Source organism: Peromyscus leucopus, chromosome 16_21, assembly GCF_004664715.2.
Source record: "Peromyscus leucopus breed LL Stock chromosome 16_21, UCI_PerLeu_2.1, whole genome shotgun sequence".
NCBI lineage: Eukaryota > Metazoa > Chordata > Mammalia > Rodentia > Cricetidae > Peromyscus > Peromyscus leucopus.
The window spans coordinates 18751376-18768935 of record NC_051084.1 but is presented as its reverse complement, the minus strand read 5'-3'; positions in this window follow the sequence as shown (position 1 = coordinate 18768935).

Sequence of the window (17560 nt, the reverse complement as noted above, 5' to 3'; positions counted from 1 at the left end):
TGGGTTCCTCCTTTCTGAGGATGCTGATGGATGCTGAGGATGGACCAGAACCCCATGCATCTATACAAGGACTTCTGTCAAGGTCATAGCAGTATCCAGTCAGGAGCAAGTTTTTCTCCAAACTGGGGGGGAAAAAAACCCACTGGGTACTCTGCCCTACAACGATGCTCTCCTCTCTAGCTTAGAGGACTGTGTCCTCTTCCTCTCTATGGTTTCTTTAACCTTGGGCTCTTCTCTTGTTCACATTCACCTAGATTCTGGGCAGGGCGGTGGGGTGGTGGTCAGGCCTCCTTTTATCTCTGACCTCTACCTATGACTTCAGCGTCTTTGCCTCCCAGGCTTCTACCTCTATGTCCCCAACGGTAGGACACCAATCCCCCAAAGAGCTCAGGCCTCCCTGGCCTGGTTTATCCTGGTCTATCTCTGTTTTCCCACCACCACCAGGAAGAGCAGCACCACATGCCTGACATCCAGGTCCCCAGCACCATAGTTCCAAGTGCCCACTTTCAGTTATTTGAGGTAGGAGGAATTTAGGTTCAGGATCTATAGCCTCTCCTCAGCTGGGGTAGAGAATCTCAGAACTGCCTTCTAAAGCCCTCTCAAAGACCAAGCCCCTAGCCATTACTAGGACTATCCCTCCAAGGCATGTGCGATCTGTGTGGTGAGTGTTGCATGTGACCTAGGTGCAGGCTTGGCGCTCTGAACATTCCTTGTAGAACTGAGGGAGTCTTGCTGGACTCGGGGTATGTGTTTGGAAGTACAGCTCTGATTTTTGCCTGGGAAAGGGGACTGTGATGTCATTTTCACACACAAGGACCGACACACAGCCCTGCTCTAACTGGAGTCTGATTTCCTCATGCATAATGCCCCGACAAGGGGCTAAGGCCACAACCTGTCCCTCCCTGCAACTTTAGTCTTGTGTCTGAGGCCATTTGCCCATAGCTGTGACTCATTTAGGCTTTGGGCTTGCGCCATTGCCCAAGACTGGACAGCGTCACCTTCTCTACATGCACACTGGTAGACGAGCATGGCAATAGCCAGGTGGGGAGGGCACTGAGTTCAACCACTTCCTTTCTTTTGTTCTTTCTTCTCTTGATTCTAAGAGGAGCTGAGAATCAAAGCCATCCCAAAGCACAGGAGCTCTCAGAGCCACAAGAAGAGCTGAGGTCTCTGTCAGTGCAGCCACCATGTAGCAGGGCTGTGGTCACTTAGCAGTCTGAGAAGCCAGGCCTCAGAGAAGTTGACTCAATGCCATGGTGGTTGACTCAATGCCATGGTGGTCCCAACACTTCCGGAGTTCATCTGAATCCCTGACTCCCTTCTTTCTCATTATCCCAATACTGGACTCATTCCCCATGTGGGGGACTCTAGCTGTGGAGTGCTGGGTGGGTACCTACCCCCATGGTGGAAAGCATGGGCTGTGGAATGATGGAGTTAAAATATATTTCTGCCTTGCCCTGGGCCAGGGTGGCAGTGAGCTCTGTGTCTAGCAATTTACCTTATAAATATCCCGGTGTGTGAGTGAAGCCATGAATATTCAGGCGATTCGTTCTTCACTGCTGTTAACAAGGAGCATGGAAGTGCTTTGTGTGCCAGTGTGGAACAATCTCCAAGATGTTAAGTGAAAATGCACAGCAGTGCGGGCTGTCCACTGTGTGTGTGTGTGTGTGTGTGTGTGTGTGTAGAAGGAGAATATTTACCGGCCAGACTCTGCCTGGTAGCCTCTACTTGGGCACCTGGACTCCTACATGGAAGCCTCTACCTGAGAGCTCTGCCTGGGAACTCCCGCTCCACATAGGCCACATGTTTCTCTGAATAGGAGCTGAATGGGAGCTCCGGATGGGCAACTACCCACACTGGTACAGAGTATAGGCAGGAGGAGACTTCTCACTGTGTGTGGGTTTGTGGGTTTTTTTTTTTTTAACCTTTGAATCATGCAAATAAACTATTCATCTACTAGAACAAAGACTTTAAAATCTGCCTGGAAAAATTCAGCCATAATGGCTCACAGCTATAATCCCAGCACTTAGAAGACAGAGGCAGGAGGACCATCGTGAGTTCATGGTCAATCTGGACTACATAGTAAAATCACCTCAAAAAATAAATAAATAAATAAAAGCAATCAGAATAAAATCTCTCAAACTCTGGAAGCTGCTGCCCTGGTTTCATGTGTGTGTGTGTGTGTGTGTGTGTGTGTGTGTGTGTGTGTGTGTGTGTGTTCCCTCTTGTTCACTGACCCGCGGACACACGGACACATGCAAACACACTCCTATCACAATCCATCATCTCCTACACATGCACTGGAGAGTCAAATCCAAAGCCTGCTCACTGGCTTCTGCTGCAGCCCTGTGGGCTGTCTCGATCCACCTGTGGGGCACAAATCTTGACTACAGGGAGTGCTGCCCAGGCCGGGACATGGTCTCCACTGTCTCGGCAGTTCCCTCATACCCGATCTATGTTTCGACAGTTCACGTCCAAGTATTTTAACCTTTCTTATGTGCTTGTTCTGCGTCTCTGCCAGCTACCGCGTTCACACTGGTTTCTCCACAGTTCCCGGTCTTGACTGGCAGTGCTCCGCTTCACTCTGTGGGTACCCAAATCTGCAGCCCAGTAGCCATCCAGGCTAAGAAACCAGTGTCCAATCACACCTCGTGCTGGGGCACCATCATCCCCCATGGCTTCTCGGCTCCCCTCATGCTGTTTCTGTGCCCTGCCCAGAAGAAGCTGCAACAGGCGGACAGGTGGGCAGAGGCAGCCCCCTCAGGCTCAAGCCCTCGTGATGCTCACTAGACGCATGTCTAGAAGGCTGTGGAGCCTCTCTGGCTCAGTGCTACCTGAGGGCCCGCTGGACAATGGGAACCGTCGAATGTTCATTGTCCAAATGCAGCGATCAAGTGTCCAGAGTGTGGCTGGCTTCAGGGAAGCCAGAGTAGGAATTTTGTTTAATTAATTTCAAAGGTAAGTCAGGTGGTGCAGAGGGTGGTCCAGCCTGGGGATGCCTGGAACAGCCCCTGCCTCACTCCTGCCCTGGTATAGTCGGCCCACCTCAGAGACCAGCAGCCAAGCTCAGCCCGGGGCTCCTACTCTTTGGAAAGACAGGGAGGGCAGGGTGAAAAGAAGCAGTACAGCCAGCCATTATCCCCTAGCCCAAGGTCCCGGCCACAAGAGGACAGGTGAGGGCTGCCTGTGGCAGGTGAATCAAAGAGAGTCCAGAGCCACTGGCAATGGCCACCTCATCCCACAGCCAAGCCCAGTTCCATCCACCCCACACCCCAGCACGACAGTCACCAGAACATGGCTCCTTCTTCCCTTGCCAGCTTGCTGAATGAGCCCTGGTGGACTTGCCTCCCCAGCCCCTCCCTCTGTGGATCCTCTCACCTCCCCAGGGCTTCTCAGGAGCCCCCAACGCTGTGACAAATAGAATCAGGTCCTTCCTTCTTCCCTGGGGCAAAAGCGGGAGAACTCAGTGACTGGAGGTGGCTAGCCACACCTCCCCACCAGTCACAAGCTGGGCTCAAGGCTTGCATTCCCACCCACCTGAGTACGCCCATGTGATAGCAGAACTGACAGACAGCCTGGCAAGGAGCCCCCCACAGCCACCTTCACCCAGGCCATCACGGTCACTGCTGTCCCCTCTGCTACATCCCGGAAGCTCCTGCACTTCCAGCAGCAGGAGGCTGGGCATCGCTTGCTTTAGTCCTGTGCAGCACTTCGAAAAGAATTCAATTAGTTTTAATTAGCACAAATTTAATCCATTTTAATTAGTTTTAACTAATTGTAAACTCTTAATTAGTAAAAAGTCAGGCTTTACACCCAAGAATTTCAGACTGGTGGCGCCTCTTTACAAGTTGGAAACAACGTGGTCATGGCAGATGTTGAGGGCGGCAGTCAGGGCCTGACTCCCTCACAAGGCCTATGGCCCTCGCGGGCTGCAGGCAATACACCGCTGTCAGCTTACCTTCCCACCTGGGGATGCCTGTGTGATGCTCGGGTCACATGGACTGGATCCTAAAGGCTTCTGTGTACATGATAGGACCCTACCACTCCCTACTCTTTCCACAGAATCTTTGGGGTCTGAATGGCTGCTCCTCCTGGCTCCCCAAGTCCCTGGTCCTGCTTCCCAGCTCTGTGTACTCCTCCACCAGTGCCTGTGTGCTTTGGGGCTCTTTGTCATGACCTGTGACTCCTGAAGGGTTGTTCTTGGGTCCCTGCCCGCAAAAGAGCTGAAATTCAGTATCTCTGCCCCTCTCACCCCATCTACACCCCCTGAAATATCTGGATGCTGAGGCAGTGGGTAAGGACTGTCCCCGCCTGGCTTCCTCCCCACTGCCGTTCCCTCTTCCATACCCTGCCCTTCCCCACCTGTCTTGGTCCTGGGGGCTCAGAGGACAGAAACTGCAGAGACTGGACATGGTGAGAAAAACCTCTAGGTCCTGGAGTCATGGCCCTGGATCGAGGAGGGTCACCTTGCCTTCAGTGGCCACATCAGGAACCCATGTTAGCTCAAGGCCTCTCAGGCTGTGGGGTGGTGAGAGCCTCAAGGACCCTGGGTGGGCGGGCAGGCGGGCAGGAAGGACATCTTCCTACAATGCCAGTGGAGGGCATGGGTCTGTGCTGGGTGATTTCCCTTCACTAAGCAACATCCCTTACCTCTGTGACTATGGATCCCCAGCTCTGTCTACAACAGCTGTGACCCCCACCAGCTGGGGTTGTACCTCAGGCTGGCTGGCATGTGTGTGGGGGGGGTGGCTCTCCAGTAGAGAGGCCAGCTAGAGGCACTCAGCACACATGGGCAAAGCAGAGGGCAGCCTGCCCTGCCGAACATGAGCCCCGGTATGCTTCTTCACATTTCCACCTTAGATCACAGCCCAGCCTAGACAGGAAGTATATGAGCACACAGCCCAGGGCTCCTAGGGGCTCCGGTCCCTGCAACTGCCCTGCCTCTTGTAGTTCACTTCCTGACTCTCACAGGCTCCGGTGTCCCCAGTCAGTGGGCCTGCCTGGGGCCTGCATCCAACCTCAGCTCCTCTGCTCCAAAGAAAGGGCTGAGCCAGGGACCCAGTGCCTGACTTGGACAGGGGTCTAAGTCAACCTTGGATATCAGGAAAAAACAACTAGAGAAAATCAAGTTCCTGAGGCGCAGCATGAGGAAACATTGCTTAGAAATACCGGTGAAATATCAGGGCACAGTGTTTTGGAAGCAGGAAACTATGGTTCTTTGGTCCTTGTCAGGTAACAGCTACCCTCAGGGACAGAGGGAGGCGGAGGAGTCTTGCTAGTTCCAGCAGTTTTCACTAGAAACAGAGAATCAGCATACAGTGTTAGAGTTGGTTAAATCAAGACAGAACACAGAAAAAACCTGAACACTGGGGCAATTCTTACCAGTTTGGCCATAGTAACAGGAGAAAAATAATTCTCAGTACTATCAGCAATAGCCAGAGGCAGATGCCACCCAAGCATCCATCATGGGTGATAAAGGGAATGAGGCCCATCCACACAATGGAATCTTACACATCCTTAAAAAGGAAAAGCATTCTGGTACATGCTACAGCGTGGGAGGACCTGGAAGACACTGTGCTAAGTGAAACAAGCCACTCACAGGAAAGATGCTGTCTTAGTGAGGGTTTCTGTTGCTGTGAAGAGACTGACCATGACCATGGCAACTCTTATAGAGGAAAACATTGAACTGAAGCTGGCTTACAGTTTCAGAGGTTTAGTCCATCATCATCATCATGGTGAGAAGCAGGGCAGCACACAGGCAGACGTGGTGCTAGAGAAGAAGCTGAGAGTTCTATATCCTGATCCGCAGGCAACAGGAAGTGAACTGAGTGTGGCTTGAGCATATATGAGGCCTCAAAGACCTTCCGTCGGCGACACACTTCCTCCAACAAGGCCATACCTCCTAATAATGCCGCTCCGTGTGGGCCGAGCATTCAAATACATGAGTCTTTGGGGGCCGTACCTATTCCAACCACCACAGATGCCATCGATTTCACTCATGAGGGTCCCGCCCTCATCGGACCACTGACACAGGAAGGGAGGAGGCTGCATGGCTGGAAAAGGGGAGGCGTCAGTGTTTCATGGGGGCAGAGCTTTCGCTTGGGGTGATAGGACATGCTAGAAATGGCGGTTACGATTGTCCAGCAACGCGAAGGACTTCTGCTTCACTGGTCACCTGAGAACGGTTCAAATGGCAACTTTGACGTTACATGTGTGTTTACCATTCATTAAAAAGAATAAACTCATAACAACAGCGAGGCCCAGGTCAGGGTGGGAGGGGGGCCTGCTGTGAGAACAAGGACCACTCTGCTCTTAGATCCCGGGGACTTGATCCCGAGGAACCCTCTCAGGTCAGCGGGGGTGGGGGTCGGGGGGTGCAGTCTCAGATGTGTTCACTGCACCCGTTCACTGCACCCGCTTGCAGCCTGGTGATAAGTCCTGGATGTGTAACAATTGGTCTCCCTAGAGCAGTGGTCCTTAACCTTCCTCACGCTGTGACCCTTTAACACAGTTCCTCATGTCCCAGGGACCCCAGACCATAAAATTATTTTCATTGCTACTTCAGAACTGCAATTTTGCTACTGTTATGAATCATAATGTAAGTTTTTTTGGAGATAGAAGTTTGGTGAGGGGTCACGACCCACAGGTTGAGGACCAATGCCTTAGAACAAATAAAAAAGACTGATCCCTATGAAGCGCTGGTTCCTTCCTGGTGACACACTGGCTTCCCAGACCCTCCTGGGGAAGAAGCACCTTCTAGGGAAGGCCCCACAGCCTGCCAGAAACCAGCTCCGGCAGGGCCACGTCAAAGGACAAACTTCCTTGAGTCCTGGTACCTGGCAAGGGCCAACAAAGGGCTCCCCTTGTCCTCAGAGCCATCTTTGGATAGAGCCAAGCAAGCTTTAGGGGTTCTGTGTTAGGGTGTTGTGCATCCACACATTTGAATTTGAGGAATTTGGACCTTTGGGTTTGCTGGGAGGTAAAGGGCTCTCTGTGTCCCCGGCCAGTGTAGGAGAGACTCAGTACTCTTTGTCTCCCGAAATGTCTTCCTGCTGGCACCAATGAGGGTGGGCAGCTGGTTCCTTCTGTCTGGGGACCCCAGAGAAAACCACTGAGTCAAGGCCACGATTTTGGAGGCCCAAGGGCTCTACCTCCCTGTCTTAAGCAAAGTACCTCCTGTACGCCACTGTGGATGGTGATTGGTGATCTGTCCCTCATCCTGGGAGTCTCTGGACATTTGGTTGCATCCTGGGTAGGTCCCTTGGGACTATCCTAGCCTGAACTTGGGGAGGCATTACCCTCCTGCTCCATTGGGCCTAACCTGACCCGGTAAGACCCCGACATGCCCTGAAGCCACCGTGTAACCACACTGCCCCCTAGTGGCATAACCATACACCTGCCTGCACTGACAACCATCTCTAACCAGTTCTGTTGGGTTTTGTTAGCTCAACAACTCCGCGAATAGAATGCTTCCAGCCTCGGTGGAGCGACACAAAGAGTGAGATTTGAGGGTTCCTTGTACGACAACTCCTGCTCAGTGACGCCCAGCGTGCTACCCCTTTCTCCACTCTGGATCTGCTGAGGGGACAATCCCTGCCCTTCATAGGCGGCATCCTAGAAATCCAGAGAGACCCCGTGATGACAGCAGACCCTCAGGTGAGAGGACCAGAGTCCACACTGCACTGGAACACAAAGGGAGGGGGAGGAAGAGCATGCATGCAGGGCCGGGTACAGCTGGGAGCCATGGACCAGCTCCCTCCTCCCCATCCCCGGCTCCCCGGGGTGCAGGAAGAACACACTTGGTGGTTGATTGTCTTCTCCTGAGCTCTCACCATCTGTGCCCAGGCGCGGCAGCAACATGGCCGCTGGGAAGTGGGTCAAGGAGTCTGGCACTCAACTGGACGCCAGTGGCATGAGACTAGAGGATGTCACCAACCTGTGCCTGATTACAACATGCCCCCCATCAGATGTGGGCCACTGCAGACCCCCATTTCTCTCTTGAGTACCTGCTGCTTTCCTGGTGAACAGGCCCATGGTGTGATTCTTCTGGCTGATTCCTTATTTTAAGGTCATTACAGATTCACAGGCAGTCGTATGAGAGGACACAGAAAAGCCCCCCAGCATCCAGGTGAAGGGTACCCTGTGACCCCATAGGGAGTACTGCTGAGTTTTATGGCAAGATCACATAACTGGAATCCTAGACCAGTTCCCCATGCTGGAGGGTTTCATCACATCAGGTCCAGCCACTCACGAAAAAACAAAAACAAAAACACCATAGGAAAAGTGAGAAAGCAGGAGAAGATTTTTAACCGTGTTGGGAAGGTGGAGAAACCCCGCCCCAATCTTAGCCTGTGTGGTTGGGGGAGGGGAGAGAGGTGCTTGGGACCCAGCAGCCTTGGTGCTGTGTGGTTGGCTTGATCACTGGCTCAGTCTTCTGAGAACTCTTATTGCCCGAGGCTTCAGCAGATGCCTGTGAGGTGACTGTTCAGCTTGGAGGATGATATCACTGCAGGTGACGTGACTATGTGGCTCCGCTGTTCCTGGAACCTAAGGTGCCTGCAGGTCTGGGACAATGTCTGGAGAACACACCCTGGTTGTGTTCTGAGGACTGTTCCTGGTTCCTGTGCTCTTTGTGGTGCTTGCTTGGTAGGACACATTCCTTGGGTGGTTAGCATGCCCGTGTGTAGTAGGCCGAAGTCTGATCCAAAAGGAAGAAGACAAACACGAAACAAAGCGCTTTGAGGCCTCTTCTTGCTGTTAGTTCTCTTGTGGCTGAGGCAAGGGTCAGGACTTTCCCCCAAAAAAGGCAGCTTCATCATAAATCAGAAGCCACCAGCCTTGAGATTTACCAAAAAAAGCACAGCACTTGAGGAAAAGACCCGACTTTTCTTCGGGACAATGCTGCCAGGCTATCTTCTGTCCCCAGCCCCAGCTGGCTACAGAAAGTGGCACACAGCTGAGGGACCACCCAGAGCAGCTAATTAGAATCCTCAAAGCCTAGTAGTGATCCTACCCCAGGCTGGGCCCCGGGGTCCTACCATCACTGAGGACCAAAACTATTCTGTCCTGCCTCTCTCTCTGCTGTGAGCTGTCCTGTGGGTGCTGGGAACAGAATCCAGATTCTGTAAGAACAGCAAGTTCTCTTAACCTCTGAACCATTTCTCCAGCTCCCTTAAAAAAAAAAGTCACTGGACCACAGATCTTAGCTCTGTAACACCAAACATTAACTAAACAACAATGTGGAAACAGAAGGACTAGCAAGAGAGCTCTAGAGGTTAAAGGTGCCTGCGGCTCAAGCCTGGGGACTTGAGTTCAATTCCTGGGATCCATGTGGTGGAAGGAGAGAACCTACTTCCACAAGTTGTTCTCTGATCACTACGTGTGCTCCATGGTGAACATACACACACACACACACACACACACACACACACACACACACACACACACACACACACACACACACGATTTCTTTTAAAAGGTGAAGAGAGATAAAGATACCCAAATGTCAACATCTGCCAATGTATGAGAAGAAACACATTCATACACGCACGTGAGCACAGAGAAAAAGATCATAGCACTGAAAAATATTTTTACTTATTCTTCTAATGGAGTCATTGTACCTGAGGAAATCAAACAAAACCAGTATCCTGTTACTAGACTAATGGCCATGAGAGCACATCACACATACTGATGCACCTCACCTGAGAACCCTCTGAAGAAAGTTAATCGTTAAGAGTTCCTTAGTTTTATTATTCATGTGGAAATCTGTGTGGCTAAACCATACCAGACCTGACCCCTACATCTTGACTCTAGGACATTGTGTCCCTGCCTGTGCCCAAAGGCCAGAGTACCACTGTCCAGCTGGCCACTTTCCCTACCAACCATGGTCTCCCAGGGCCCTGCTTCTTGCTGCTGTCTCCTTCATAGCTGGGTTGGCCTGAATCCCAGTAGGGCAGGGAGGACCTTGCAATCTGCCCCCACCCCAGGCCTTTCGCCCATGTACAACAGAATAGAAAAATCAATTTTATTGAGGTGCAATTTACAGGCAAGAACCACATACACAGTTGTGCGATTAAAGCGGCTGTGACTAATGAACATGCCCTTCACATTCTGCCCGTCAGAGAGAGTTCCCACTTAACCCAAGAGCCCAGGCCTCCCTATTTCCTCTGCTAGCCACAGGCTTCCTGCCAGAACAGAGCCTTGCCCCTGGACACCACACACAGGAGGGACTCTTGTTCTGGGCATCCTGTCACCAAGACGCAGCATTCCCGTAACTCCGAGGAGTCACCCAGTCAGCACTTAGCATCGTCTGATTTTAAATATTAGCCCTTTTTGAGGGCATGCTGTGGGGCCCCACTGGTTGGTGATGAATGATAATGTTATCAGACATATTTTCACATGCTCAGTACTCATCTGTTCAGATCCTGCATAATCTATTAGTTTTTATTATTTTGTGTAGTGTGTGTGTATGTGTGTGTGTGTGTGTGTGTGTGTGTGTGCGTGTGCTTGCCGCAACACACCCGTGAAGGTCAGCAGACAATTTGCCATAGCCAGTTTTCTCCTTCCACTATATGGGTCCCAGGAATTGAGCTCAGGCTGTCAGGTTTAGTAACAAGTGTTTTTATTCCCACCTGCTGGCACAATTGTTCATATTTTAAGAACTGGGCATCTCGTCTTCTTAGTCTTGAGCTATGAGGGCTGTTTATGTATTCTGAATACATGCCCTGTATGGATATTTTCTCCCAGGTGTGGCTTGCTTTGTTGGTCATCTAATGGTACCCTTTGATGTCTGGGCTGATAATTCTTCCTTTTGGAGACTTCGCTTCCTGGATTCTGAATGCCTGCCTAAAAGGTGGACTCTTGCCCTTAGCATTCTGTTTGGGAAGATGAGGTCTCCATTTTCATCCCAGAACTTAGCACAATAGTTGGGATGCTGAAGGCCCATGTGTTGAAGGCTTTGTTCCCAATGTGGTAGTACAGAAAGGTGATGGTACTTTTAAAGGATGGGACCAAATGGGGAGTCTTTAGGTCACTGAGTATACGGCCTTGAAGGGGACTATAGGATCCAGACTTTTCCTGGTTCCTTTTGTTTCCTGGCTGTAAGATGAGCTGGTGTGCTGTTCTACAAGCTCCTGACATGATTCTCTGCCTGGCAACGGGCCCAACCAAAGCGATGGGGCCAAGTGACTGTCACCCAAGATAAACCTCTCAGGACTTCTATTCAGTGGTAAGGTGACACATGGACCACCAGAGGACTTCTTGTGATGACGGAAACAGGCCACATGCAAGCTTTCCAGTCCTCAGCCACCAGCTGCCGGCAGCAGGCAAGCCCAAGAAATTGGCTAGGGAATTGAAGCTCAAAGGAGCAAATGGAAATGGCGCTATCTTCTCATTTCGGTACGTGACCCACTTGAAGCTCTAAATACAGATGCATTGCTTTTCCCCACAGGCTGGGTATGGCATCCGGCACGCTGGGCAAGCTCCTGCCATGGAGCTCCCTAATTCCTGGCATTCACTCCGTTCTCACAGGGACCTTACTTGTTCTTGAACTCCCTGACTTCTCAAGACCATCTGTTCTCATGGAGACACTTTTCCTGAGAGTCAGGCCTTTACAAACACCCTTCTTGTTCTGTGGTCTTTAGGTGCCTTTTTTTTTTTTTAAAGACAGTTTCATGTAACTCTAGGCTGTCCTTGAAATCACTATGTAGCTGAGGTTGAATGTAAACTTTTTTGCTGGTTTGTTTGTTTAAGACAGGGTCTCTTTACATAGCCCTGGCTCTCCTGTAACTCACTCTATAGACCTGACTGGCATCCAACTCACAGAGATCCACCTGCCTCTGCTTCCTGAGTGCTGGCATTAAAGGTATGCACTACCATGCCCAGCATTTAGGGTTTTTTTTTGTTTTGTTTTGTTTTTTGTTTTTGTTTGTGTGTGTGTGTGTGTGTGTGTGTGTATGTGTGTGTGTGTGTGTGTATGTGTGTGTGTGTGTATGTGTGTGTGTGTGTGTGTGTGTGTGTGTGTTTCTTGACCATGAACTTTTGATCCTTTTGTCTCTACTTCCTGAGTCCCAGGATTACCAATAGATTTATTAGAATTGTTTTCACTGTGAACTTTAGTTTTCAGAAAAGCAAAGAAATCCCACGTGCTTGTGTTGAAGATTTCACAAGACTGACCCACTGATTACAGCTTTAATGTTGTGAAGTGCCAGGATGCACAACCAGAGCCAGTTTATCTTGGACTATGTTTAGTCTCCTAAATAGCAGTCACTACCCTTGGCTGTGTCTGACCCAACGCCCTTTAGATTATTAAGTAAAACCTTTGGAATAGATATATATAAAATGGCGTGTATTTTTTTACATTCCAACCACCGTTTCTCCTCCCTCCTCTTCTCCAAGCCCCTCCCCCAACCTCCTCTCTACACCAGTGCCCCCCATCTACTCCTTCTCCCATGAATATCAGCCAAACATGGTATATCAAGTTACAGTAACACTAGACAGCTCCCCTAGTATTAAGACTGGATGAGGCAACCCAGTATGAAGAAAGGGGTCCCAAAAGTCAGTAAAAGAGTCAGAGACAGCCTCTGTCCCCACTGTTAGGAGTCCCACAAGAGGACCAAGCTACACAACTGTCACCATATTTGCAAAGAGCCTAGGTCAGTCCCATGCAGGCCTAGTTGGTGGTTCAGGTCTCTGAGCCCCCTCTGAGCCCAGGCTAGTTGATTCTGTGGGTTTTCTTGTGGTGTCCTTGACCCTTCTGGTTCCTGCAATCCTTCCTCCCCGTCTTCCATTGGATTCCCCTTTGGAATATATTAACAGCTTCTGCCAACCCCACGGCTAAGAACGCCATCAGACAGCCTACAGCAGCCACTCCCCTGCTTTTCTGTGCCCTACCGACCTGATGTTTCCAGCAATGTGTCTGGAAAATGCCTTGATGTATGACTTTCTTTTGTTCTGTGAGCATAAACATGCATGCAACTGCTTCTGTGTTGGAACATGTTATTCAGGAACCTGAATCTGCATTCCTGAGCCATGGTCCCTCATATTGGCTCAGAATAAACCATCCCATTCTCATAGGGGATGATGGGATGGATGTGGGCACCTTCATATTCTGTATTCTGAAGACACACTTGAACTGCACATTGTAAAAAGGGGTCAGGGAGTACGTGTTATGAACAGCCCAGTGTGGACTCGCTGCTAATGGTTTGCTTGTTCCCAGTTAACCCCTCCCAGCCCAGGTGGCTCTGAGAAGTACAAGACTGATCCAGCAGAAACCAATTCCTCAGCATTTCAAGTGCCTAACCTAGGCGTGGTGGTATATGCCTTTAATCCCAGCACTTGGGAGGCAGAGGCAGGAGGATCTCTGTGAGTTCAAGACTAATCTGGACAGCCAGGACAGCCAGGACTGTTACACAGAGAAACCTTGTCTGGAAAAACAAAACAAAACAAATAAACAAACAAAGAAGTGCCTGAGCCCAGGCACCCACAGAATGAGGAAAGGGAGCAAGGGATGCTAACAGGAGAAACACACACATCACAAATGTTCAGAAGTATGCCTGACCACCTGACCAGAGGAGCGGGGCTGAACTCTGAAAAGACGTGACCACTTTAGCTCCCTCTCACTTTCTCCCTGGGTAGCTACTGGCCACAAGTGAGATGAAAGATCGATGTCTAGGAAAAGAGTGGAGGAAACGACTGTCCAGGCCAGCCCGGCTGCTAAAACCTGCAGTGATACAGGACACTGGCTGTGCTGAGGGTCCAGGGCAAGAAGGGCCCCAGCCATCACCTTTTGGGACTTCAGAGGTGTGTGTGTGTGTGTGTGTGTGTGTGTGTGTGTGTGTGTGTGTGTGTGTGTGTAGGCCCTTCACCATTCTGCCTGCTATACCCTACTTCCTTGCTGACGGGGTCTAGCATATGCCTTTCCTTCCCACTGGAAGCATCCAGACCTATGCTGGAGAGGAGGCTACCTAAAGGGACCTAAGGATTGGGAGTGGGCAGAGGTCTCCTGCGGTGCCCACTCAGAACCATTCTGAGAATCCTGGGGAGGAAAGACAGCATCCACGGTGACAGGTTTGAGGTGACCTGCCCAGGGTAGGGAAGCAGAACCTCCTAGGCTGAGCCTGGGAGCCTCTGTTCCACCATGGCCTCTCAAACACTGCCCTGAGGCTCTCACTGACCTGGAAGGGACTGTAGGGCTCCCAGGCAGGGAAGAGCTGCCTGCTCTCCTGCCCCCATGCCCATGTCAGTGCTCATAAGAGGGCCATACATACTAGGCCCATGGACTGTGTGTCCGTGTCCACGTGCTGGTTTAAGCCTTGCTTCAGCAGCCACGTGTCACTGAAGCAGGGGCTGTGGAGGATGGAGAGCCACATCTCGCTGCCTTTAAGGCATTCAGGAGTCATCCTGGCCACTGGGATGGTTCCACTAGGACACAGCACCAGGCCCCAAGTGTTCTACAGTGTGCTGTGGATGCTTCCCAAAGCCCGCCCGCCCCCCCGCTCTGTTCTTTCTCTCTTTTTCCATATACCCCTCCCTTGACTGTCCACTTTAGGCCCAGGGTTCACTTCGCCAAGGTTGGATGGTCATCTTAGCTCCCTTCCCCCTTCACTGAATATGCTTCAAACTGACCATTGCCCCCGATCCTATACGGGGCTCAACTCCTCCCCATGATCCTCTTCTCCACTGGCTAAAGGCCATTTGGCTGCCCTTTGGCACTAAGGGCTTCTGTAAAATAAAAACGAAATACTTTCTCACTTCAAGAGGGAAGAACACAATCAACTCAAAAGCAAAACCAAACTCCAACAGTGCAAGTGACTCAGTGTCCAATGTCTGGGACTTACTCACCGTCTTCTGGGCTCCTCCAAAAGGTCACTTCCCTGGCTCTGCCCTCTGCAGCACACACAGCTTGTCTTGGCTCCACGCACCCACTGCTGCTGTCCTTGGTGGTCATCCCGTGGCACTGGCATCTCCAAAATGCTGGGGTCTTCTGCTGCCACTGGGCTGCACGTTCACCCATAGCCTCTCCTGGGCTCTCTTCGGGGACTCCAGCCCTGCCACACAGTGCCAAGCTTCAGGGCTCTCCATGACCCCTTCACACCTTCAAAACCAGCACCACCTGGGTGACTCTTACACTACCAAGTTTGACGGCCAGCACAAGGGGCAACCTTGGCCACCTCTGGAACATAGTTCTGTGTGCTGACTCCTAGGAAACACTTCCCAGAAGACTCAACCTCAGCGGTTCTGGTCTCTTGTTAATCACAGCTGATTCTTCAGCTCCAGTAGACCAGAGCCACAGGGTCTTCACACAAAAGGCACGGTAGAGTCTTTGCTTCCTCTGAAAATTCACAGGCCAGGCCTCCATCATCATTCTTTTCTTCCAAGCTCCCTCAGAACATCTCACTGAGCTTTTAACACTCAATGGCTTTTCTAACCCAGTTCCAAAGTCCTTCCATAATCCTCCCAAAAGCAACATGGTCAGGTCTGTCACAGCAATACCCCAGTATCCTGGTACCAACTTGTCCTAGTTAGGGTTACTATTGCTGTGATGAAACACCATCAAAGGCTTTATCTGGCTCACACTTCCACATCACTGTTCATCACCAAAGGAAGTCAGAACAGGAACTCAAACAGGGCAGGAACCTGGAGGCAGGAGCTGATGCAGAGACCACAGAGAGGTGCTGCTTACTGGCTTGCTCCTCGTGGCTTGCTCAGCCTGCTTTCTTATAGAACCCAGGACCACCTGCTCAAGGATAGAACTACCCACAATGGGCTGGGCTCTCCTCACAAGTCACTAATTAAGAAAATCCCCCCAGCCAGAGCTTATGGTCATTTTCTCAATTGAGGCTCCCTCCTCTCCAATGACTTTAGCTTGTGTCAAGTTGACATAAAGGGAAGGCCATGGTTCAGACTGGGAGGGATGGCCTTTCCTACCAGTACACACCTAGATTTCCACTATGTGGGGGATACATTTTGCTGCTTGCTAGTCTAGGAAGGTGGGTTCGTGGAGAGCAGTCATCCCAATAGATCTTGACCTGGCCCTGGTGCTATGGAGATGTGAGGCCTGGCTTTTCTGGAGCTGGGCAAAGGCTAGGCTGGCCCCAGGGGCCAGGTCCTTGGTCTGGAACATTATGGACTTTGGGACCATTAACAGTGAGCATGGTTGCTGGGTTCCCTGGCTGGAGCGGGCATGGCAGGATAACCCTGTTCTGTTCTTTCTCTTCCTGGATCTGTCCAAGGTGGGCCCCGAGTACTTTCAAGTGAGCCCGGACTGTGGGAGGAAGTGACAGGTGGGTTTCTTTCCCTCATGAGCCCTGCCAGCCAGGGGCAAGGACAGTACCAAGTGCCCATCTCATCCTTCAAACTCCCCTGCACAGCAGAAGTGCCACTCTGTCTCACTGGCAGGAGGTCTGGGGCTAAAGAGCTTCCCGGAGGCATCCCTAAGGTGAGGTGGACTGCTTGCTCCTAACCTCAGAGCCCAGATCTCACCAGGCAGCCTTGCCTCTCACAGACCTGCTGGGAAATGAGCTGGAAAGATGGGGTGCTGGCAGACTGGTTTTAGATGATGCTAAATGGGCAAGGAGCTTGTTCTCTGGGGGTAATCATGCTGTTGTTAGGGAGCAAACCCTCTACAAGGGTTTGATACCATATGGGATTGAGCTGCAGAGACCACCCATGCTCCTCCAGATGTCTGTGGGTCTGCAAACTTCAGATCTTGGCCATGACAACTGTGACTGGAAGCTAGAAGCTGCTGAGGTTGGGGCTTGGCTCCCGGCTCATCCTGACCCTTCCAGCACATGGCACCATCATGGGTCCCAGCCTTCACCCTCATGGCCCAGACAGAAGGCATTTACCTTGCTTATACCAGCAAGGTATATTATTGTATATCCAAGAAACCATTCCTCAAAGCACTTGATCCATTCCCAAAACTAACTGTGCTGGTCTTGTGGAGCCTTCCTAGTGCCAGCATCTGGTATCTTAGGGAGCATTCTGGAAGCCTCCTTATTCTTCCCTAAGTGGTTGTCTCCAAATGATACAGGGGCCATTCTACCCCTAGTCCACCCCAAGGAACAGCTCCCTCAGGAATCCTAACACAGTGAGAGACAGGGCTGAAGGGAGCCCAGTATCCTGGAGTACATGCTGAGCTTGTCCGGGTGCCTACCCCTCCATGACATATGGGTTGTGTGGACTGGGTACCACCACCTGATCCTGTGGGTAGGGTGCTTCTCACCAAGCTCTACGAGGGCACAGGCCTGTCTGGCACCCAGATGGTCACACTTCCCCATCCTCCACCTTGTCCATTTGCTCCTCTTTGTCTTACAGGCTCCTCTTTGCCACTTACTCAGGACAGGTGCTCTGAGGCCTTGTCCTCCAGGCTGTAAGTAGTGGCCTGAGGGTACAGACAACAGATACAAGCAGATATGGGAGTTCTCAGCTCTCCCTGAAATTCTTCAAGCTACCTGACCATCACTTGCAAATAATTTGAGATGTGTCCCTGTGGTATCTAATCACAAGGACTCAGGTGTTGGAACAAGGTTGCCGGTCAGTCATTCCCCTTTGGACCCGG